At 34.5% G+C, this 13,229-nt stretch overlaps 1 long non-coding RNA gene across 1 annotated transcript; it reads right to left on the reverse strand.

Annotated features, from left to right (window-relative positions):
* Nucleotides 1–2,465: 2,465 nt before the first annotated feature.
* Nucleotides 2,466–3,950, reverse strand: LOC149030965 (uncharacterized). The gene is made up of 4 exons (XR_016178147.1): nucleotides 3,841–3,950; nucleotides 3,293–3,389; nucleotides 3,008–3,201; nucleotides 2,466–2,926 (listed from the first exon to the last, which is right to left on the reverse strand). It is a non-coding gene; the product is annotated as an uncharacterized LOC149030965 (long non-coding RNA).
* Nucleotides 3,951–13,229: the final 9,279 nt, after the last annotated feature.

Genomic DNA, 13,229 nt, shown 5'->3' on the forward strand with positions numbered 1-13,229 from the left:
ATGGTACAATTACAATTTAGTAAGGGAGAAAACGGAATAAAGTACGCGGCCGAAGTAACGAAAAGACTCGCGTCGGCAAAGAAAATTGACGAAGCAGACGAGAATACGGATAAAAAATGGGAAAACATACGCGACGCGATGATCAAATAGCGAAAGCTATCGTTGGTTTTTGCAAAAGGCACAAAAACAAACCATGGTTCGACGAAGAATACGAGTTAGCTGTTAAAGTTCGAAACAAAGCGCGTATTTCGTGGCTGACCCAAAACACGGATCTAACTCGGGACCAATTTCACAATATTAGGCAAGCGACTCAAAATTTAATTAAAAACAAGAAGCGATAATTTTTAAAGAAAAACGTTCAGGAAATTGATGAAAATTGCCAATGCAGTAACGTCCGTGGTATGTACGCGGGGATTAATAGACTCAGAAAGGAATTCCAAGCTAGGACGGATCTAGTGAAAGATGAGAACAACAATTTAGTTTCGGATACAACGGGGATATTGAACACGTGGAAAAACACTTTGATCGGTTATTAAATGTAGAATCTGAGAACGACCGGGAAACTGAGAATTTCGAGTTCCATACGGCGGAATCTATGGTTAGTGAACCAACGATGTTAGAAGTAAAAAAGCGCGATTAAAAAACTAAAAAATCATAAATCACCGGGTAACGACTCGATTCCTGCGGAGCTAATAAAATGGGGGGGGGGAATAAATTGATCGAAGAAATTTTTGAGCTAATCAAATTAATATGGAGCAAGAAAACATTGCCGGAACAATGGAAAGAGTCGATTATAGTCCCAATCTTTAAAAAGGGAGACGAAATGGATTGTAATAATTATCGGGATATTTCACTTTTACCGACGTGTTACAAAATACTATCAAACATCTTACTAGCTAGGATAGTACCATATGCGGACGAGATAATAGGAGATTACTAGTACGGTTTTAAGAGAAATAGATTGACTACAGACCAAATTTTTGCTATTCAGCAGATCATAGAGAAAAAATGGGAATTTAATTAGCCGGTACATCAACTTTATATAGATTTTCAAAAAGCGGACGACTCGGTAAAACGAGAAAAAATGCGCGAAATCCTAATACGACAGGAGATATCAAGAAAATTGGTCAGCCTTGATCAACTTTGCCTAAAAGAAACTAGGGGTAAAGTGAGGTTAGGTAACCAAATGTCGGAATATTTTAATATCCATAGCGGGTTAAAACAGAGGGACGCATTGTCACCCCTTTTGTTCAATTTAGTACTGGAATTCGCTGTCAAAGAACTGCAGAAAAGTAAAGATGGTCTATAGTTGAACGGAACAACACAATTGTTGACATACGCGGACGATATTGCTTTGTTAGGGGACAATGAAGAGGCATTAATTAATAACGCAAAAATATTAATAGATAATACTAAAGATCTGGGACTGCAAATAAGCGTGGAAAAAACCAAATATATGGTCACTGATAGAGTTCAGAATATGCTTAATGCTTGAACTTTAGTCGTCCAGGATAAAATTGTTGAACGGGTCAGCAACTTTAGGTATATATATTTAGGATTGATCATAAACCAGACGAACGGAATAAACGAAGAACTTAAGAAAAGAAACAATCTAGGAAATTCATGTTTTTATTCGGTTAACAAATTATTCAGCTCGCGGTTGCTGTCTAGGCAATTAAAAATCAGGATATACAGGACTATCATCCTGCCGGTAGTTCTTTATGGTTGCGAATCGTGGTCGCTTACGTTACGGGACGAAAAGAAATTTAGGGTTTTCAAAAACAAAGTTCTGCGTAAAATTTTCGGTGCAAAACGCAATGAGGAAACGGGCAAATGGAGAAAACTCGATAACGTTAAGTATATCGATTGTACAACAAACCGGACATTATCAACGTCGTAAAATCATGCCGATTAAGATGGGCTGGTCACGTAGTGCGCATGGGGGAGGACCGAACGGCGCACAAAATATTGGTAGGTATAGCAAACGGGAAAAGACCACTAGGTAGACCGAGACGTAGATGGGAGGATAATATTAGAAGGGACCTGAAAGAAATAGGATACGAAGACCGCGAATAGAAGGATCGCGCTCAGGGACGGGAACAATGGCGGGATTTGGTATTTGCAGCAATGAACTTTTGAGTTCCTAATGCCAGTTAATAATAATAATAATTTCCTGAGCGGTACTTATAAGGAGATCGTTCGTCGATATTTTAAAAAATATCGATACACACACTTATCGAATTTTCTCTAACCCTTATAATACTAAAACATGAATAATTTAATAGAATTCAAAAGTAATTCCTGATCAATCTTAAAAATGTTATTTCACTTGTCAACTAATGTAAGATAAATGAAATAAGTGAAAATAAAAAATTCAAAATCCTTACTCTACTGGATTTAATGATTATTTTTAATAATATTTAACATTATCGAGACGGATATGAAATATTAGTACTATAAAATAACAATATATTTTTAATTTTGTGATATTTAACGAGCGTTAAGTTTAATACCTAAGAAAACTAAACAACTGATTTGAACTACTAATTACATAAATAAAACCGAGGAAACAAGAAGACCTATCCTGAACTAATAAAATAAACAATACAATATAGAATTGTCATGAGTAACACCTGAAAAGATATTAATCATGTGCTCGTAAATAATAAATTTCAAAAATTACAAGCAGTTGTTCGTGCTGATTAGGATTCCATCCTCAGCATAATTGAGCACCAGAGGAAATTTAAATTTTTTTACTCACTCAGTATTAACTGCTTTATCATATATACAAAACATGAACAGTTAGCATCATCAGAAGTTCTGAGATGGCTCCAAAACACTCCGACTTCACAACAAATATTGTAGTCTGACCACCAAAAATCCATTGAAGGTCCATCGAAGATGCATCGAAGAATTCATTCCTTTACTTTGAAAAAAAAGAAAATCCATTGTTTTATCTGTAATGTTTAAAATAATAGAATATCTAAAAATTATTGAATATGCTCACTTCGAATCTTCATTGATAAATGCACGATGGGTATCCTATTCGTAGGATGACGATGATAATGCACAAACACTGACTCTACAACTACATTGCATACAATCAATTCAATTAAATGAATTTAGAAACGAATTTAATTAACAAAACGTGAATACATTTAAATAAACACTTCTTTTACACTGCACTATTTCCATGATGATCTGAAACAATAATAAAAAAGAAATTATAAATATAATTTTTATAAAAAAATGATAATTATTGAGAAAATGCATAATCCAAAAATCGACTTACGTTTATTTTTCATTGATTACTGCAGGATGGGTATCTTACCCTTAGAATGAAGATGTATGAAATGAAATAAATAAATAATCTGATAAACTGAAACATACTAAAGATTAAAATACAACATTTCCTGTAAATTATTTCTGAAGGAAACACATAAATATTTAATGTTAAATATAAAAATAAAATATAATAATCTATGAGAATTGACTTAATTAAAAGTAGAATTTATTAAATATTTGTAAAATTTATCAAAGTATGCATTATTTTTTGATAGCGTTTTCTTTGCATTTTCATATGCAAACTCAAGAAATATCAATTGTTTAAGTCTAACAACTTGGATGTAATTGTATACAATGTATGTAATGCTGTTAAAAATTGTTGATAAAATTCTTTGAAATCGTAAAAAAATTAAATGATTATTGTATTAGCAAGCTCAATAAAGTGTAATCTAAATAATAAACCGTTTTTTATACCATTCTATGTAATTAAAAACTTTTTAAAGTATTGCAATTACATTAGAAATAAAATTATTAAATAATTTATTGCGTAATTACCTTTACCGGTCTTAATTCGTCGAGCGTCGAAAGATGAATGAAATACGTTACTGTTTATCCTTAGGAATGTCGAATGCCTGGCTGTTTCTCTTATGTTTTTGGCTGTTTTTGTTTTGTTTTTCACTCGAGCCATACCTTAAAATATATATACATATTAATAATTGCTGTAGGTTGAATGTCTTGTTTTCCCATTCTTTTTTACTCTCACTCTCTTCCTCACTCTTTTTATAACATTCTTTATTAAAAAGACATAAAAAAAACGCTTACTTCGAAGAATTTGTAAAGAAAAAATATTAGAAAAAATATAATTAGACAGAGTATATGTGTTCGTGCTAAAATCTCCCCATTCTCAGAAGCCTATATATAAAAAAAGTAAAAAATAAGATTAAATTAGTAGAATATAAAGAAAATCAAATATAATTGATCTATTAAACGAACTTACCTGTAAGTGAAGTTCAATCTAAATTGTATGTAGGGCCTCTTCCTCGAGATCACATGGTAGTCCCCCCCCCCACTCTGTGCCGATCTTACCACATATTCAAAGTAAAAAATAAAGAGAGAGCGACGGTGGCTCCGATGTCCGTGCAGTGTCCTCTTCCGAGTACTAACCTCATTATTCAAAGCATGTTCTGACTGTTGTAATGTATCCGCTCCGTGCGAAGTCAAGGTAGGGGAAGCCGAAGTGGACACTAGCGCACGCAGTGGATAACTTTGGCAATAAAGGACGGTGTTTTTTATTTTCGTGTTAACAAAACACATGTGTGATAATTAATTTTATGATATTTAAAAAAAAATGGGTAGAAATAGCCATCGCAGTTGCTGTGTAGTAAATTGTAAAAATATGAGTGCAAAAAGTGATTGTAAATCTATACTAGTTTTAGATGCGCTTTCTTCATTATTAATGAAGTAAATCAATGCGGCAATGTGTTTACATTTTTTACTTTTATTATAAACACAATTGCATTGCACGTCAGTCACACAACGAGCTGCATTTATCTAAAATACAACAAATAAAGCAATATTCATTATTTGATCTTCAAAATTTATATTAAAAGAATAAATCATCTTATTGTTATTTATGTTTAAAGAAGTTGAGTAAGGTGTTGCACGGACTAATGCTTGTCGAATAACTCGTGACTTAATTAAATAACTTGCGGTTTTCCGACGATGTTCTTCAACATCCCGGACATGTTCTGCAAGGACGAGATTTTTACCTTTGATGTTAGTTTGCGGTTGAAATTTGATGGTATGACTAATTGCTTGGAAACCTGTTCTAATAATTATGTCCATGGTTGCTTTAAATTTGAAAGTTTAACATTTATATTTATTTATTTGATAACAATGTTACATCATACTTTATCTGCTTGCCAATATTATTGAAAGTTTGATCTACTGTGGCTATAACCTAACCTTTTATTTACTACAGTAAACGCTACAGCTTTCATATTGTTTTTAAATTATTAATTATACTTACATTTTAGTGGTAATTTTTGCATCATAATTGCACAAGATTGAAATTTAATTGTCATATGGTTTGACATGCAAAAAAAATTTTTTTTAATAACAAAAATTTATTGTTATTGCAAAGTCCTATACGTTTAGATATTAAAAACTCAGCAGCAGCGTCCTTTAGTTCACAGATACCATGGCGCTGCAATCACGCACGGAGTAAATTATTCTTCGTGTGGGACTGATCTCTTCGGAAGAGCCCCTACATACAATTTCGATTGAACTTCACTTACAGGTAAGTTCGTTTAATCGATCAATTGTATTTCGTGCCTCTTCCTCGAGATCACATGGTAGATGTTTAAAGCTACATTACTACATCGTTTACATAAAGTCCCAATCGACCTGTCTCAAGTGTAAACTATAGAACAAATTTAGTCGACTCTTACTAAAATAATTAAACTTGTGATTCATTAATCTTGTTACACAAAACAAAGAATAAAAGTAAAAGAAAAACAGAGTAATTTTATAATTTTAGTATGGCGTTGGCAAATGTACTATCATCATCTATAATATTCAAGTCATAAAATTTGGCAAGGGTTTCAGATGCCTTCGTCCAACCCGCTGTTGTTCTAATTGTGTCTATATTGACACCCATACGTTTTGCCGCAGATGTTGAAGCGTGCTGAACACTGTATGCTGTAAATGCGTCAGTATTGATTCCACTATCTTTTAGTACACTTTTGATCCACCTACTTAATGTCTGAGTGCCTACTGTTTTGTGTGGTTTTTGGTGTGATAAAAATAAAGTTTCAATTTTTTCACGAATTTCTCTTCCTTCTCACGAAGGAAGGATAAAGCTGATCTATAAGTATTAATTGACGTATACGAAGCTCCGTTCAAAAACTCTTCTGCTAAAAAATCTTATACTTCTGTTAAATTTAACTTCAAACAATTCAACTTCTTTCTAGAACAAAATTGGTGCCATTTTTTGATTGGATATTCATACTGTCTTAGCGTTGAGTCAGTGACCGAAGCCAGGGCTATATTTACTACGTTGACAGACATTCCTCTCCTTGCGAACGCCTTTTTGATAAAATCCCTGCTATTAAAGTTAACTGTGGCCACAGTGGATGGGGTTATCTGTTAGAAGAAGTCAGTAAATTAATATTTGGACTGAATTTTATCGGTTTTGATTCAATCATCTCCATGAACAATGGGTACCAAGTTTGCTACGGCCAGTCTGGAACTACGAAATTCCACGTAAACCTTCTTGGTTTATTTTCATTAAGACCTTAGAAATTAATGAAAAAGGAGGAAAAGCGTAAAAGAAGTGCTGCGTCCAATTAACCGTAAATGCATCAATTGCAATTAAACCTGGATCTTTTTTCTATGAAATGTATGCGTCACATTTTTTATTGACTCGGCTCCCAAATAAGTTTATATCGGGTTTACCAAGAAGTTTTTTAATTCTTTGGAAGAGGTAGTCTGACAATTCATACTTTGTCTCTGATTCTAGTCGTCGAGATTCGAAATCAGCGTTAGCATTTTCTTTGGAACGAATATAAGAAGCAAAAAGCCAAATATTGCGACGTTTGCACCACATCCACATTTTCTTTGCCAATCCACTCATTGCTTTACTATATATTCCACCCATTTGATTAATATATGCAATGGCAGTTGTATTTTCGGCTCTTAAGAGTATGTTACAGTTACTCGATTTTTTATCGAAGTTTTTGAGAGCTAAAAAGTCTGCTAAAATTTCTAAATAATTAATATGGAATTTGCGCTCTTCGTAAGACCAGTAACCGTGAACTTTTTCATTTTGACAATAAGCACCCCATCCGGTTGACGAAGAGTCCGAGAAAATCTCTAGTGCGAATTCAAAGATACGTATCGGTTTGGTTATTGTACATATATTAGTTTCCCACCACTTAAAATCATCAAGTAACTGAGAACTGATTTCCATAAATGCTTCATAATTACCGTGGCATTTTTCCAGAGCCTTAATTTTTTCTCTCTCAAAATTTTTTTAAATATGCCCATCCATAAATTGATGCTTTACAACAAAAGCCAAGAGAACCGATACATGAAGCGAAATCTCGAGTTTGGAATTTTTTGATTTGTTTAAATTTAATAATGAGTTTAAGTGCATTTAAAGGTTTCTCTGTAGGCAGTTCAATTTGCATTTTTTCCGAGTTTAGAACCAAACCTAGAAAGGTGCATATTTTTGAGGGAAATAGTTTGCTTTTCTTATAGTTAATAATAAATCCAAGGTATTCTAATAATGAAACTGTTTGTTCAATATTGTTTAAACAACCAATTCGTGATGTACTGACTAAGAAAATATCATCTAGATAAATAACAGATATTTTTAACCTTAAGTTTAAAGCAGGTTCAGTGTGTGGCGAGGAGATAGTCCTGAACTGTTGGAAAAAAGATGTGAGCCTGACTCACATTCCTTTATGCCTTATTACGCCTTGCGTAAAAAAGGATTTTGACAGATCCAAGCAATCACTCTTTGGCCTAACAATCAAGTGAGTCAGCAACTATTTGAGTTGAACTGTAACAAAGAGAAGAGGTTAACTTACGCTTATTTTTGTGGTGTTTACGTTTCTTTCTTCGTAATTGTCTCTCGAGTCGTTTAATACGGTCTAGCAGATCATCATCGTCCTCTTCCGAGTGATGAGCACGTTTTTTCTTCCCCATAATCGAACCAAAAAAAAGAAGAACAACGGAGAACACGTGGTTTTACAGGCACAAGAATGAAGAATGAGGTTAGTACTCGGGAGAGGACACTGCACGGACGTCAGAGCCACCGTCGCTCTCTCTTCATAGTCCGGGAGCTAGCAACGTCGGAAAAATAATAATTGGGGATAAGTTAATTTTTTGATATGTCGTTCTTCTTGATCTTTCGGTTAGAACCTGCACTTCTTGGCTGGCCGTAGGTCTTGCGTTTACTAGTGCGCATCCTACCTGTACAGGTAATAATCCTAGATTTTAAAAGAATGTCGAGAAGCCTAATTTTCTATTTATTGACTTTAGATAGATTTATCAAACATAAATTTTTTATTGCCATGTACTTTTCTCATTGCTAAATATCTGCCATATGCGATTTTTTTTTTTAATAAAAAATTAAAAGTATCTTGGTATTCTCATGTAATTTTAATATTATGTTATTTAAGTATGCAGAAACCTAAAATTAATTTGCCAAGTGTTTATTCGCTTGTTAAACCTAGAATAAGAACGACAAACTTATGAAAAGTATTGCAGTATGATGCTGTAGTTAGAGAGAGACAGTTCAGAGTGCAAGGGAGATAGACAGCCACGGTACCGCAACTGGCAAGTTTACAAGATGATGTTCAGTCCCACACAAATCTTTTATAGACAATAAACTTTATATTTGTTATTTTTTATAATATTCAATTTCTGTGAAACAGAACCTGCGATAAGCATATGAAATAAAATATCATAAAATACGATAGGCAGCAGATATAAGGTATTGTTTACGTAAAGATTAAGAAATTCCAAAGGGCCATAAATTCCCGAACTATCTCAATGATCAAAGGAACATATGGTGCGAAGAATAAACCCTTTTACATTGTTGGGTCCTTTGAACTGTTATACAATACTATGCAAATATGAGGTAACACAGAAAGAAAGAAAATTCCTCATAGAGAACATTCTTTAGGTTAACTCTTACTACAATCCTTTCCCTAAAACATAAGATTTCTTATTTAACTACCAAAATATTCACTAGAAATAATTTATATGGCAAAACAACGTTTGGCGGGTCAGCTATCTAATATATAAATTTCTCGCTTCACAGTGTAGGTAGCCAAACTTCTCCGAAGCGAGATGACCGATTTTTATGAAATTTTGTGTGTATATTCCGTAAGTCTGAGAATAGGACGTAAACTACTTTTCATACCCCTAAGTGATAAGGGTGGTCCACCCCAGAAATTTTATTTTTTTATTTTTTAGACAAAATTTTTTATTTTTATTTTTTTTATGATTTAGCATTAAAAAATACATACAACCCTAAATTTTCACCCTTCTAAAACCAACCCCTATTTTTTTATAGTGATATTAGTACTTTAATAATTTTCAACCCTTGGTGGTCGATAACTGATGCCCAGTACTAAATCCTTTGTAGACGATAAACTTATATTTGTTATTTTTCATAATATTCAATTTCTGTGAAACAGATCTTGCGATAAGCCTATGAAATAAAATATCATAAAATACGAAAGGCAGCAAATATAAGGTATTGGTAAGATGGCGTGAGTGCGTGAAGACGCTACTCTTCCCGCTCTGTAGGTTAGAAACCGTTTTTCTTTCTTTTCGTTTATCCTTATCGAAGTTAGTGCAACTAAAGTGCAATTTTTTTAAAGTCTGATACCCAAACTTTATCGGCAACATTAAATATGCCACATAACAATCAACAAAAAGCAAAATTTTACCAATTAAATTCTTCACAAATCAACCCAACTCATCATGAGGTTATGGATACACACTTTGACCCTCAGCACAGTCTTACTCCCCTTCAGAACCAGTTGCTATCACATCAAGATAACATAGCCGGATCGGGTGTACAAAATATTTTTCAACAATCCTACCACCAACATAACCTTTACCTTCAACCTGGCATCTCGCAGGTCAGCTCAGTACAAAAGCAGCAGCTTAACGGACCTGAACCAGCACCAAATAACAACCGTGCAAATGAGTGGACACTAGTCAATAATAAAAAAAGACCTTGGCACACAAGCGACAGTGATACAGCCCCAAAAAATGTTGTGAAAAGGAGCTATTGGCTAAGTACCTCTGTTGAAACTTCAAATAGATTTCAACCCCTCAACACAGTAAACGATAGTAGTAGTAGTCATAATAATAATAATAATAATAATAATAATAATAATAATAATACTGCCCCTATCAATCAAAACCCAGAAAGACATGAGAAATCACAAGACCGTCAAGACAAACCTCCACCCATATTTATAAGTGGAGTAGAATATATATCTCCGCTTAGAGAACTACTAAATCATATTGCCAAAGACGAGTACTCTTTAAAAACCCTAACAAATAAGGAAATCAAAGTACAACCATACAACTCCATAAGCTACACTAAAATAGCAAAGGAACTAGAAGCAAAAGATACCCAATTTTACCCTTTTCAATACAAAAGCCAAAGAAACTTCAAGGTGGTGTTGAGAGGACTCCATCCCTCTAGTAACCTGGACGAAATAAAATCTGAAATTGAAGCGAGTGGTCATAAAGTCGTTAGAATTACCAATATACGCAACAACAGGACGAGGGGTCCAACACCACTATTTTTTGTAGAGCTTCAACCACAAGAAAATAACAAACTTATATATGATTTGAAACAGTTACTACAAACCATTATCTCTGTAGAACAACCCTACAAAAAAAAGGATATACCACAATGAACAAGATGCCAGGCGCATGGACACACCAAAAATTATTGCACGCGTATTCCCCATTGTGTTAAGTGTGCAGGAAAGCATCTAACAGAGCAATGTAATTGACAAGATAGAAGCAACCAAGTGAAGTGCTGCAATTGTGGTGGAAATCATCCAGCCAGCTATAAAGGATGTGTAATCAGAAAACAACTAATTAACAAAATGTTCCCTAAATTAAGAGAACGTATAACTCACTCCACATATACCAGATCCAGCGAGGTACAACCAGGCAAAACCTATGCACAAGCATCAAGCAACAACCACCATGTAACATATCACTCTGAACAAGATATACCAACTACCTCAAATGAATCCTCATCAACCTCACATAAGATAGAAAACATGATGATGCAGTTAATGACAAGCATGAACACAATGATAAACCTTCTAAATACAGTCATATCGAAATTAAGATAATGGCTAACATATCTTATAAAATTGGAATCTGGAATGCTAATGGACTGGTAAGCAAAAGCCAGGAATTACACACTTTCCTAATAGACAATGACATTGATATAATGCTAATATCAGAGACCCACTTCACAGATAAATCTTATCTTAAACTTTATAAATACACGCTGTACAGTACTCAACACCCTAGTGGTGGTGCACATGGAGGAACAGCCATAGCTATCAAATCTAAAATAAGGCACCATGAAATTGAAAAATCCAATCTCGAGTACATTCAGGCAACCAGCGTTGTTGTAGAAGACTGGCAGGGTATCCTAACAATATCAGCAATTTATTGTCCCCCCAAACATGCAATTAAGGAAGATGGTTTTACAAAATTCTTTAGCACTCTAAGCTCAAGATTCATAGCTGCGGGTGACTACAATGCTAAACATCCATGGTGGGGTTCTCGACTTTCAACTCCCACCCCAAGAGGAAAACAATTATATCAAGCCATCCAGAAAAACAAACTATATGTACTATCAACAGGAGAACCAACCTATTGGCCCACAGACCCACATAAAATACCAGACTTGTTAGATTTCTGTGTTGTTAAAGGAATAAGCCAACATTATCTAGATATTAAATCGAGTCTAGATTTGTCCTCTGACCATACCCCCCTTATAGTAAATGTTAGCTCCAGCGTTATTGTAAAAAATGCACCTCCTACATTACACACCAGGAAAACAAATTGGGACATATATAGATGATTAGGTTATACCTCTGAAAACAGAAGAACAACTGGAGGCCGCCATTGTACACTTTACAGTCAGTATACAGGAGGCGGCATGGGAAGCAACTCCTACAATTTCCAACAAAGAGACACCACTAGAAGCCTCTGATTCTATTAAAAAGCTCATTGCTGAGAAAAGAAAACTGAGAAAACAGTGGCAAGAGTCCAGAAATCCCGTTAATAAAACCAGACTTAACAGAGCTACAAGAAGACTGAAGAAATTGCTCCTGGAAGAAAGAGAATTAACTATCCAAAACTATGTTCAAAAATTAGCTCCAACTAAAGAAACAGACTATTCTCTCTGGAAAGCCACGAAGAAAATAAAAAATCCTCAAATCAGTGTACCACCCATCAAAATCGATAACAACAAATGGGCAAGGAGTGATGCGGAAAAGGCAGCGGCTTTTGCAAACCATCTCAAAGAAGTTTTTCAACCCTTTCCACAAGAGGTATCGGCCGAAGAAGAAGAGGAAGTACATACGTATCTGTATGCAACAGAAGATTTGCCTAGCCCCCATAAACCGTTTAGAGCAAGCGAAATCAGTCTGGTAATACACCAAGAAATCAGTATTAAGAAGGCTCCGGGTATTGATCTGATTACTGGTAAACTACTGCGTGAACTATCTGATAGATGCATAAGATTTCTTACAATAATATTTAATGCTATTCTTCGTCTTAACTACTTTCCTATACAATGGAAAATAGCCCAAATTATCCTAATACGAAAACCAGGTAAAGACCCTCAATATGTTACCTCATATAGGCCTATTAGTTTGCTCTTACATTTATCGAAAGTACTAGAAAAGCTACTTGTCAAAAGAATTAATGCACATTTAGCTGTGAATCAGCTCTTACCTGCACACCAATTTGGGTTCAGGAATAAGCACGCTACGATAGAGCAAGTACACAGACTAGTCCGTCAAATAAGCTTAAGTCTTGAGGAAAAAAAGTATTGCACGGCTGTCTTTCTGGACGTCACTCAAGCCTTTGATAAAGTATGGCACCCAGGCTTATTATATAAACTTAAAAAAGCATTACCCTTCTGTATGTTCCAATTATTAAAGTCATATCTTGATAATAGATACTTTATTGTTAAACAAAATGATACATTAAGCAAACTGCATCCTATCAGGTCAGGCGTCCCACAAGGAAGTGTCCTTGGACCAGTTTTATATACTTTATATACGGCAGATCTACCAACGACTGAACAAACAACCACCGCTACTTATACAGATGACACTGCAATCATGGCTTCTCATTCCAACCCAACACTAGCT

This window comes from Polistes dominula, unplaced genomic scaffold (assembly GCF_049000335.1).
Source record: "Polistes dominula isolate Pdom_NZ unplaced genomic scaffold, Pdom_raw_medaka contig_20, whole genome shotgun sequence".
NCBI lineage: Eukaryota > Metazoa > Arthropoda > Insecta > Hymenoptera > Vespidae > Polistes > Polistes dominula.